The following is a 13,443-nucleotide window of genomic DNA, read 5'->3' as shown; positions in this document are numbered from 1 at the left end:
CTATGACAGTAGCGACGCTATAACAATAGCGAGGCTATATACAGTAGCGAGGCTATATACAGTAGTGAGGCTATATACAGTAGCGACGCTATAACAGTAGCGACGCTATAACAGTAGTGAGGCAATAACAGTAGCGACGCTATAACAGTAGTGAGGCAATAACAGTAGCGACGCTATAACAGTAGTGAGGCTATATACAGTAGCGACGCTATAACAGTAGTGAGGCTATATACTGCAGTGAGGCTATATACAGTAGTGACGCTATAACAGTAGTGAGGCTATATACAGTAGCGACGCTATAACAGTAGTGACGCTATATACTGTAGTGAGGTTATATACAGTAGTGACGCTATAACAGTAGTGAGGCTATATACAGTAGCGACGCTATAACAGTAGTGAGGCTATATACAGTAGCGACGCTACAACAGTAGCGAGGCTATATAGAGTAGCGACGCTATAACAGCAGCGAGGCTATATACAGTATCGACGCTATAACAGTAGCGAAGCTATAACAATAGTGAGGCTATAACAGTAGCGACGCTATAACAGTAGCGAGGCTATATACAGTAGCGACGCTATAACAGTAGTGAGGCTATATAGAGTAGCGACGCTATAACAGTAGCGAGGCTATATATGGTAGCGACGCTATAACAGTAGTGAGGCTATATACAGTAGCGACGCTATAACGGTAGCGAGGCTATATACAGTAGCGACGCTATAACAGTAGCGACGCTATAACAGTAGTGAGGCTATATACTGTAGCGACGCTATAACAGTAGTGAGGCTATATACAGTAGTGAGGCTATAGCAGTAGTGAGGCTATATACAGTAGTGAGGCTATATACAGTAGTGACGCTACAACAGTAGCGACACTATAACAGTAGTGAGGCTATATACAGTAGCGACGCTATATCAGTAGCGAGGCTATATACAGTAGCAACGCTATAACAGTAGCGAGGCTATATACAGTAGCGACGCTTTAACAGTAGTGACGCTATAACAGTAGTGAGGCTATATATAGTAGCGACGCTGTAACAGTAGCGAGGCTATATACAGTAGCGACGCTATAACAGTAGCGAGGCTATATACAGTAGCGACGCTATAACAGTAGCGAGGCTATATACAGTAGCGACGCTATAACAGTAGCGACGCTATAACAGTAGTGAGGCTATAACAGTAGCGACGCTATAACAGTAGCGAGGCTATATACAGTAGCGACGCTATAACAGTAGTGAGGCTATATACAGTAGCGACGCTATAACAGTAGCAAGGCTATATACAGTAGCGACGCTATAACAGTAGTGAGGCTATACACAGTAGCGATGCTATAACAGTAGCGATGCTATAACAGTAGTGAGGCTATATACAGTAGTGACGCTACAACAGTAGTGACGCTATATACAGTAGCGACGCTATAACAGTAGCGAGGCTATATACAGTATAATTGGGTTTACTTGATAGCTACCTACACAAATAGCTAGCTAGAACAAAGTGTTAATAAGATATTAATTTAAAAAGATTAAAAGCAATACAGTAGCGATGCTATAACAGTAGTGAGGCTATATACAGTAGCGGCGCTATAACAGTAGCGAGGCCATATACAGTAGCGACGCTATAACAGTAGTGACGCTATAACAGTAGTGAGGCTATATATAGTAGCGACGCTATAACAGTAGCGAGGCTATATACAGTAGCGACGCTATAACAGTAGCGAGGCTATATACAGTAGCGACGCTATAACAGTAGCGAGGCTATATACAGTAGCGACGCTATAACAGTAGCGACGCTATAACAGTAGTGAGGCTATAACAGTAGCGACGCTATAACAGTAGCGAGGTTATATACAGTGGCGACGCTATAACAGTAGTGAGGCTATATACAGTAGCGACGCTATAACAGTAGCGAGACTATATACAGTAGCGACGCTATAACAGTAGTGAGGCTATATACAGTAGTGAGGCTATAACAGTAGCAACGCTATAACAGTAGCGAGGCTATATACAGTAGCGACGCTATAACAGTAGTGACGCTATAACAGTAGTGAGGCTATATAGAGTAGCGACGCTATAACAGTAGCGAGGCTATATACGGTAGCGACGCTATAACAGTAGTGAGGCTATATACAGTAGCAACGCTATAACGGTAGCGAGGCTATATACAGTAGCGACGCTATAACAGTAGCGACGCTATAACAGTAGTGAGGCTATATACAGTAGCGACGCTATAACAGTAGTGAGGCTATATACAGTAGTGAGGCTATAGCAGTAGTGAGGCTATATACAGTAGTGAGGCTATATACAGCAGTGACGCTACAACAGTAGCGACACTATAACAGTAATGAGGCTATATACAGTAGCGACGCTATAACAGTAGCGAGGCTATATACATTAGCAACGCTATAACAGTAGCGAGGCTATATACAGTAGCGACGCTATAACAGTAGTGACGCTATAACAGTAGTGAGGCTATATATAGTAGCGAAGCTATAACAGTAGCGAGGCTATATACAGTAGCGACGCTATAACAGTAGCGAGGCTATATACAGTAGCGACGCTATAACAGTAGCGAGGCTATATACAGTAGCGACGCTATAACAGTAGCGACGCTATAACAGTAGTGAGGCTATAACAGTAGCGACGCTATAACAGTAGCGAGGCTATATACAGTAGCGACGCTATAACAGTAGTGAGGCTATATACAGTAGCGACGCTATAACAGTAGCGAGGCTATATACAGTAGCGACGCTATAACAGTTGTGAGGCTATACACAGTAGCGATGCTATAACAGTAGCGATGCTATAACAGTAGTGAGGCTATATACAGTAGTGACGCTACAACAGTAGTGACGCTATATACAGTAGCGACGCTATAACAGTAGCGAGGCTATATACAGTAGCGACGCTATAACAGTAGCGAGGCTATATACAGTATAATTGGGTTTACTTGATAGCTACCTACACAAATAGCTAGCTAGAACAAAGTGTTAATGAGATATTAATTTAAAAAGATTAAAAGCAATACAGTAGCGATGCTATAACAGTAGTGAGGCTATATACAGTAGCGACGCTATAACAGTAGTGAGGCTATATACTGCAGTGAGGCTATATACAGTAGTGACGCTATAACAGTAGTGAGGCTATATACAGTAGCGACGCTATAACAGTAGTGACGCTATATACTGTAGTGAGGTTATATACAGTAGTGACGCTATAACAGTAGTGAGGCTATATACAGTAGCGACGCTATAACAGTAGTGAGGCTATATACAGTAGCGACGCTACAACAGTAGCGAGGCTATATAGAGTAGCGACGCTATAACAGCAGCGAGGCTATATACAGTATCGACGCTATAACAGTAGCGAAGCTATAACAATAGTGAGGCTATAACAGTAGCGACGCTATAACAGTAGCGAGGCTATATACAGTAGCGACGCTATAGCAGTAGTGAGGCTATATACAGTAGTGAGGCTTTAACAGTAGTGACGCTATAACAGTAGTGAGGCTATATATAGTAGCGACGCTGTAACAGTAGCGAGGCTATATACAGTAGCGACGCTATAACAGTAGCGAGGCTATATACAGTAGCGACGCTATAACAGTAGCGAGGCTATATACAGTAGCGACGCTATAACAGTAGCGACGCTATAACAGTAGTGAGGCTATAACAGTAGCGACGCTATAACAGTAGCGAGGCTATATACAGTAGCGACGCTATAACAGTAGTGAGGCTATATACAGTAGCGACGCTATAACAGTAGCAAGGCTATATACAGTAGCGACGCTATAACAGTAGTGAGGCTATACACAGTAGCGATGCTATAACAGTAGCGATGCTATAACAGTAGTGAGGCTATATACAGTAGTGACGCTACAACAGTAGTGACGCTATATACAGTAGCGACGCTATAACAGTAGCGAGGCTATATACAGTATAATTGGGTTTACTTGATAGCTACCTACACAAATAGCTAGCTAGAACAAAGTGTTAATAAGATATTAATTTAAAAAGATTAAAAGCAATACAGTAGCGATGCTATAACAGTAGTGAGGCTATATACAGTAGCGGCGCTATAACAGTAGCGAGGCCATATACAGTAGCGACGCTATAACAGTAGTGACGCTATAACAGTAGTGAGGCTATATATAGTAGCGACGCTATAACAGTAGCGAGGCTATATACAGTAGCGACGCTATAACAGTAGCGAGGCTATATACAGTAGCGACGCTATAACAGTAGCGAGGCTATATACAGTAGCGACGCTATAACAGTAGCGACGCTATAACAGTAGTGAGGCTATAACAGTAGCGACGCTATAACAGTAGCGAGGTTATATACAGTGGCGACGCTATAACAGTAGTGAGGCTATATACAGTAGCGACGCTATAACAGTAGCGAGACTATATACAGTAGCGACGCTATAACAGTAGTGAGGCTATATACAGTAGTGAGGCTATAACAGTAGCAACGCTATAACAGTAGCGAGGCTATATACAGTAGCGACGCTATAACAGTAGTGACGCTATAACAGTAGTGAGGCTATATAGAGTAGCGACGCTATAACAGTAGCGAGGCTATATACGGTAGCGACGCTATAACAGTAGTGAGGCTATATACAGTAGCAACGCTATAACGGTAGCGAGGCTATATACAGTAGCGACGCTATAACAGTAGCGACGCTATAACAGTAGTGAGGCTATATACAGTAGCGACGCTATAACAGTAGTGAGGCTATATACAGTAGTGAGGCTATAGCAGTAGTGAGGCTATATACAGTAGTGAGGCTATATACAGCAGTGACGCTACAACAGTAGCGACACTATAACAGTAATGAGGCTATATACAGTAGCGACGCTATAACAGTAGCGAGGCTATATACATTAGCAACGCTATAACAGTAGCGAGGCTATATACAGTAGCAACGCTATAACAGTAGTGACTTTATAACAGTAGTGAGGCTATATATAGTAGCGAAGCTATAACAGTAGCGAGGCTATATACAGTAGCGACGCTATAACAGTAGCGAGGCTATATACAGTAGCGACGCTATAACAGTAGCGAGGCTATATACAGTAGCGACGCTATAACAGTAGCGACGCTATAACAGTAGTGAGGCTATAACAGTAGCGACGCTATAACAGTAGCGAGGCTATATACAGTAGCGACGCTATAACAGTAGTGAGGCTATATACAGTAGCGACGCTATAACAGTAGCGAGGCTATATACAGTAGCGACGCTATAACAGTTGTGAGGCTATACACAGTAGCGATGCTATAACAGTAGCGATGCTATAACAGTAGTGAGGCTATATACAGTAGTGACGCTACAACAGTAGTGACGCTATATACAGTAGCGACGCTATAACAGTAGCGAGGCTATATACAGTAGCGACGCTATAACAGTAGCGAGGCTATATACAGTATAATTGGGTTTACTTGATAGCTACCTACACAAATAGCTAGCTAGAACAAAGTGTTAATGAGATATTAATTTAAAAAGATTAAAAGCAATACAGTAGCGATGCTATAACAGTAGTGAGGCTATATACAGTAGCGGCGCTATAACAGTAGCGAGGCCATATACAGTAGCGACGCTATAACAGTAGCGAGGCTATATACAGTAGCGACGCTATAACAGTAGCGAGGCTATATACAGTATAATTGGGTTTACTTGATAGCTACCTACACAAATAGCTAGCTAGAACAAAGTGTTAATGAGATATTAATTTAAAAAGATTAAAAGCAATACAGTAGCGATGCTATAACAGTAGTGAGGCTATATACAGTAGCGGCGCTATAACAGTAGCGAGGCCATATACAGTAGCGACGCTATAACAGTAGCGAGGCTATATACTGTAGCGACGCTATAACAGTAGCGAGGCTATATACAGTAGCGACGCTATAACAGTAGCGACGCTATAACAGTAGTGAGGCTATAACAGTAGCGACGCTATAACAGTAGCGAGGTTATATACAGTAGCGACGCTATAACAGTAGTGAGGCTATATACAGTAGCGACGCTATAACAGTAGTGAGGCTATATACAGTAGCGACGCTATAACAGTAGTGAGGCTATATACAGTAGTGAGGCTATAACAGTAGCGACGCTATAACAGTAGCGAGGCTATATACAGTAGCGACGCTATAACAGTAGTGACGCTATAACAGTAGTGAGGCTATATACAGTAGCGATGCTATGACAGTAGTGTGGCTATATACAGTAGCGGCGCTATAACAGTAGCGAGGCTATATACAGTAGCGATGCTATAACAGTAGTGAGGCTATATACAGTAGCGACGCTATAACAGTAGCGACGCTATAACAGTAATGAGGTTATATACAGTAGCGAGGCTATATACAGTAGCGACGCTATAACAGTAGTGAGGCTATATACAGTAGCGACGCTATAACAGTAGCGACGCTATAACAGTAGTGAGGCTATAACAGTAGCGACGCTATAACAGTAGCGAGGTTATATACAGTAGCGACGCTATAACAGTAGTGAGGCTATATACAGTAGCGACGCTATAACAGTAGTGAGGCTATATACAGTAGCGACGCTATAACAGTAGTGAGGCTATATACAGTAGTGAGGCTATAACAGTAGCGACGCTATAACAGTAGCGAGGCTATATACAGTAGCGACGCTATAACAATAGTGACGCTATAACAGTAGTGACGCTATAACAGTAGTGAGGCTATATACAGTAGCGATGCTATGACAGTAGTGTGGCTATATACAGTAGCGGCGCTATAACAGTAGCGAGGCTATATACAGTAGCGATGCTATAACAGTAGTGAGGCTATATACAGTAGCGACGCTATAACAGTAGCGACGCTATAACAGTAATGAGGTTATATACAGTAGCGAGGCTATATACAGTAGCGACGCTATAACAGTAGTGAGGCTATATACAGTAGCGACGCTATAACAGTAGTGACGCTATAACAGTAGTGAGGCTATATACAGTAGTGAGGCTATAGCAGTAGTGAGGCTATATACAGTAGTGAGGCTATATACAGTAGTGAGGCTATATACAGTAGTGACGCTATAACAGTAGCGACGCTATAACAGTAGTGAGGCTATATACAGTAGCGACGCTATAACAGTAGTGAGGCTATATACAGTAGTGAGGCTACAACAGTAGCGACGCTATAACAGTAGCGAGGCTACATACAGTAGCGACGCTATAACAGTAGTGAGGCTATATAGAGTAGCGACGCTATAACAGTAGTGAGGCTATATACAGTAGCGACGCTATAACAGTAGTGACGCTATAACAGTAGTGACGCTATAACAGTAGTGAGGCTATATACAGTAGCGATGCTATGACAGTAGTGAGGCTATATACAGTAGCGGCGCTATAACAGTAGCGAGGCTATATACAGTAGCGATGCTATAACAGTAGTGAGGCTATATAGAGTAGCGACGCTATAACAGTAGCGAGGCTATATATGGTAGCGACGCTATAACAGTATTGAGGCTATATACAGTAGCGACGCTATAACGGTAGCGAGGCTATATACAGTAGCGACGCTATAACAGTAGTGACGCTATAACAGTAGTGAGGCTATATACTGTAGCGACGCTATAACAGTAGTGAGGCTATATACAGTAGTGAGGCTATAGCAGTAGTGAGGCTATATACAGTAGTGAGGCTATATACAGTAGTGACGCTACAACAGTAGCGACACTATAACAGTAGTGAGGCTATATACAGTAGCGACGCTATAACAGTAGCGAGGCTATATACAGTAGCAACGCTATAACAGTAGCGAGGCTATATACAGTAGCGACGCTTTAACAGTAGTGACGCTATAACAGTAGTGAGGCTATATATAGTAGCGACGCTGTAACAGTAGCGAGGCTATATACAGTAGCGACGCTATAACAGTAGCGAGGCTATATACAGTAGCGACGCTATAACAGTAGCGAGGCTATATACAGTAGCGACGCTATAACAGTAGCGACGCTATAACAGTAGTGAGGCTATAACAGTAGCGACGCTATAACAGTAGCGAGGCTATATACAGTAGCGACGCTATAACAGTAGTGAGGCTATATACAGTAGCGACGCTATAACAGTAGCGAGGCTATATACAGTAGCGACGCTATAACAGTTGTGAGGCTATACACAGTAGCGATGCTATAACAGTAGCGATGCTATAACAGTAGTGAGGCTATATACAGTAGTGACGCTACAACAGTAGTGACGCTATATACAGTAGCGACGCTATAACAGTAGCGAGGCTATATACAGTAGCGACGCTATAACAGTAGCGAGGCTATATACAGTATAATTGGGTTTACTTGATAGCTACCTACACAAATAGCTAGCTAGAACAAAGTGTTAATGAGATATTAATTTAAAAAGATTAAAAGCAATACAGTAGCGATGCTATAACAGTAGTGAGGCTATATACAGTAGCGGCGCTATAACAGTAGCGAGGCCATATACAGTAGCGACGCTATAACAGTAGCGAGGCTATATACAGTAGCGACGCTATAACAGTAGCGAGGCTATATACAGTATAATTGGGTTTACTTGATAGCTACCTACACAAATAGCTAGCTAGAACAAAGTGTTAATGAGATATTAATTTAAAAAGATTAAAAGCAATACAGTAGCGATGCTATAACAGTAGTGAGGCTATATACAGTAGCGGCGCTATAACAGTAGCGAGGCCATATACAGTAGCGACGCTATAACAGTAGCGAGGCTATATACTGTAGCGACGCTATAACAGTAGCGAGGCTATATACAGTAGCGACGCTATAACAGTAGCGACGCTATAACAGTAGTGAGGCTATAACAGTAGCGACGCTATAACAGTAGCGAGGTTATATACAGTAGCGACGCTATAACAGTAGTGAGGCTATATACAGTAGCGACGCTATAACAGTAGTGAGGCTATATACAGTAGCGACGCTATAACAGTAGCGAGGCTATAACAGTAGCGAGGTTATATACAGTAGCGACGCTATAACAGTAGTGAGGCTATATACAGTAGCGACGCTATAACAGTAGTGAGGCTATATACAGTAGCGACGCTATAACAGTAGTGAGGCTATATACAGTAGTGAGGCTATAACAGTAGCGACGCTATAACAGTAGCGAGGCTATATACAGTAGCGACGCTATAACAGTAGTGACGCTATAACAGTAGTGAGGCTATATACAGTAGCGATGCTATGACAGTAGTGTGGCTATATACAGTAGCGGCGCTATAACAGTAGCGAGGCTATATACAGTAGCGATGCTATAACAGTAGTGAGGCTATATACAGTAGCGACGCTATAACAGTAGCGACGCTATAACAGTAATGAGGTTATATACAGTAGCGAGGCTATATACAGTAGCGACGCTATAACAGTAGTGAGGCTATATACAGTAGCGACGCTATAACAGTAGCGACGCTATAACAGTAGTGAGGCTATAACAGTAGCGACGCTATAACAGTAGCGAGGCTATATACAGTAGCGACGCTATAACAGTAGCGACGCTATAACAGTAGTGAGGCTATAACAGTAGCGACGCTATAACAGTAGCGAGGTTATATACAGTAGCGACGCTATAACAGTAGTGAGGCTATATACAGTAGCGACGCTATAACAGTAGTGAGGCTATATACAGTAGCGACGCTATAACAGTAGTGAGGCTATATACAGTAGTGAGGCTATAACAGTAGCGACGCTATAACAGTAGCGAGGCTATATACAGTAGCGACGCTATAACAGTAGTGACGCTATAACAGTAGTGAGGCTATATACAGTAGCGATGCTATGACAGTAGTGTGGCTATATACAGTAGCGGCGCTATAACAGTAGCGAGGCTATATACAGTAGCGATGCTATAACAGTAGTGAGGCTATATACAGTAGCGACGCTATAACAGTAGCGACGCTATAACAGTAATGAGGTTATATACAGTAGCGAGGCTATATACAGTAGCGACGCTATAACAGTAGTGAGGCTATATACAGTAGCGACGCTATAACAGTAGCGACGCTATAACAGTAGTGAGGCTATAACAGTAGCGACGCTATAACAGTAGCGAGGTTATATACAGTAGCGACGCTATAACAGTAGTGAGGCTATATACAGTAGCGACGCTATAACAGTAGTGAGGCTATATACAGTAGCGACGCTATAACAGTAGTGAGGCTATATACAGTAGTGAGGCTATAACAGTAGCGACGCTATAACAGTAGCGAGGCTATATACAGTAGCGACGCTATAACAATAGTGACGCTATAACAGTAGTGACGCTATAACAGTAGTGAGGCTATATACAGTAGCGATGCTATGACAGTAGTGTGGCTATATACAGTAGCGGCGCTATAACAGTAGCGAGGCTATATACAGTAGCGATGCTATAACAGTAGTGAGGCTATATACAGTAGCGACGCTATAACAGTAGCGACGCTATAACAGTAATGAGGTTATATACAGTAGCGAGGCTATATACAGTAGCGACGCTATAACAGTAGTGAGGCTATATACAGTAGCGACGCTATAACAGTAGTGACGCTATAACAGTAGTGAGGCTATATACAGTAGTGAGGCTATAGCAGTAGTGAGGCTATATACAGTAGTGAGGCTATATACAGTAGTGAGGCTATATACAGTAGTGAGGCTATATACAGTAGTGACGCTATAACAGTAGCGACGCTATAACAGTAGTGAGGCTATATACAGTAGCGACGCTATAACAGTAGTGAGGCTATATACAGTAGTGAGGCTACAACAGTAGCGACGCTATAACAGTAGCGAGGCTACATACAGTAGCGACGCTATAACAGTAGTGAGGCTATATAGAGTAGCGACGCTATAACAGTAGTGAGGCTATATACAGTAGCGACGCTATAACAGTAGTGACGCTATAACAGTAGTGACGCTATAACAGTAGTGAGGCTATATACAGTAGCGATGCTATGACAGTAGTGAGGCTATATACAGTAGCGGCGCTATAACAGTAGCGAGGCTATATACAGTAGCGATGCTATAACAGTAGTGAGGCTATATAGAGTAGCGACGCTATAACAGTAGCGAGGCTATATATGGTAGCGACGCTATAACAGTATTGAGGCTATATACAGTAGCGACGCTATAACGGTAGCGAGGCTATATACAGTAGCGACGCTATAACAGTAGCGACGCTATAACAGTAGTGAGGCTATATACTGTAGCGACGCTATAACAGTAGTGAGGCTATATACAGTAGTGAGGCTATAGCAGTAGTGAGGCTATATACAGTAGTGAGGCTATATACAGTAGTGACGCTACAACAGTAGCGACACTATAACAGTAGTGAGGCTATATACAGTAGCGACGCTATAACAGTAGCGAGGCTATATACAGTAGCAACGCTATAACAGTAGCGAGGCTATATACAGTAGCGACGCTTTAACAGTAGTGACGCTATAACAGTAGTGAGGCTATATATAGTAGCGACGCTGTAACAGTAGCGAGGCTATATACAGTAGCGACGCTATAACAGTAGCGAGGCTATATACAGTAGCGACGCTATAACAGTAGCGAGGCTATATACAGTAGCGACGCTATAACAGTAGCGACGCTATAACAGTAGTGAGGCTATAACAGTAGCGACGCTATAACAGTAGCGAGGCTATATACAGTAGCGACGCTATAACAGTAGTGAGGCTATATACAGTAGCGACGCTATAACAGTAGCGAGGCTATATACAGTAGCGACGCTATAACAGTAGTGAGGCTATACACAGTAGCGATGCTATAACAGTAGCGATGCTATAACAGTAGTGAGGCTATATACAGTAGTGACGCTACAACAGTAGTGACGCTATATACAGTAGCGACGCTATAACAGTAGCGAGGCTATATACAGTATAATTGGGTTTACTTGATAGCTACCTACACAAATAGCTAGCTAGAACAAAGTGTTAATAAGATATTAATTTAAAAAGATTAAAAGCAATACAGTAGCGATGCTATAACAGTAGTGAGGCTATATACAGTAGCGGCGCTATAACAGTAGCGAGGCCATATACAGTAGCGACGCTATAACAGTAGTGACGCTATAACAGTAGTGAGGCTATATATAGTAGCGACGCTATAACAGTAGCGAGGCTATATACAGTAGCGACGCTATAACAGTAGCGAGGCTATATACAGTAGCGACGCTATAACAGTAGCGAGGCTATATACAGTAGCGACGCTATAACAGTAGCGACGCTATAACAGTAGTGAGGCTATAACAGTAGCGACGCTATAACAGTAGCGAGGTTATATACAGTGGCGACGCTATAACAGTAGTGAGGCTATATACAGTAGCGACGCTATAACAGTAGCGAGGCTATATACAGTAGCGACGCTATAACAGTAGTGAGGCTATATACAGTAGTGAGGCTATAACAGTAGCAACGCTATAACAGTAGCGAGGCTATATACAGTAGCGACGCTATAACAGTAGTGACGCTATAACAGTAGTGAGGCTATATAGAGTAGCGACGCTATAACAGTAGCGAGGCTATATACGGTAGCGACGCTATAACAGTAGTGAGGCTATATACAGTAGCAACGCTATAACGGTAGCGAGGCTATATACAGTAGCGACGCTATAACAGTAGCGACGCTATAACAGTAGTGAGGCTATATACAGTAGCGACGCTATAACAGTAGTGAGGCTATATACAGTAGTGAGGCTATAGCAGTAGTGAGGCTATATACAGTAGTGAGGCTATATACAGCAGTGACGCTACAACAGTAGCGACACTATAACAGTAATGAGGCTATATACAGTAGCGACGCTATAACAGTAGCGAGGCTATATACATTAGCAACGCTATAACAGTAGCGAGGCTATATACAGTAGCGACGCTATAACAGTAGTGACGCTATAACAGTAGTGAGGCTATATATAGTAGCGAAGCTATAACAGTAGCGAGGCTATATACAGTAGCGACGCTATAACAGTAGCGAGGCTATATACAGTAGCGACGCTATAACAGTAGCGAGGCTATATACAGTAGCGACGCTATAACAGTAGCGACGCTATAACAGTAGTGAGGCTATAACAGTAGCGACGCTATAACAGTAGCGAGGCTATATACAGTAGCGACGCTATAACAGTAGTGAGGCTATATACAGTAGCAACGCTATAACAGTAGCGACGCTATAACAGTAGTGAGGCTATAACAGTAGCGACGCTATAACAGTAGCGAGGCTATATACAGTAGCGACGCTATAACAGTAGTGAGGCTATATACAGTAGCAACGCTATAACGGTAGCGAGGCTATATACAGTAGCGACGCTATAACAGTAGCGACGCTATAACAGTAGTGAGGCTATATACAGTAGCGACGCTATAACAGTAGTGAGGCTATATACAGTAGTGAGGCTATAGCAGTAGTGAGGCTATATACAGTAGTGAGGCTATATACAGCAGTGACGCTACAACAGTAG

Source organism: Oncorhynchus mykiss, chromosome 16 (genome assembly GCF_057628025.1).
Source record: "Oncorhynchus mykiss isolate SJ-2025 chromosome 16, ASM5762802v1, whole genome shotgun sequence".
Lineage (NCBI taxonomy): Eukaryota > Metazoa > Chordata > Actinopteri > Salmoniformes > Salmonidae > Oncorhynchus > Oncorhynchus mykiss.
This window is presented reverse-complemented; position numbering follows the sequence as displayed.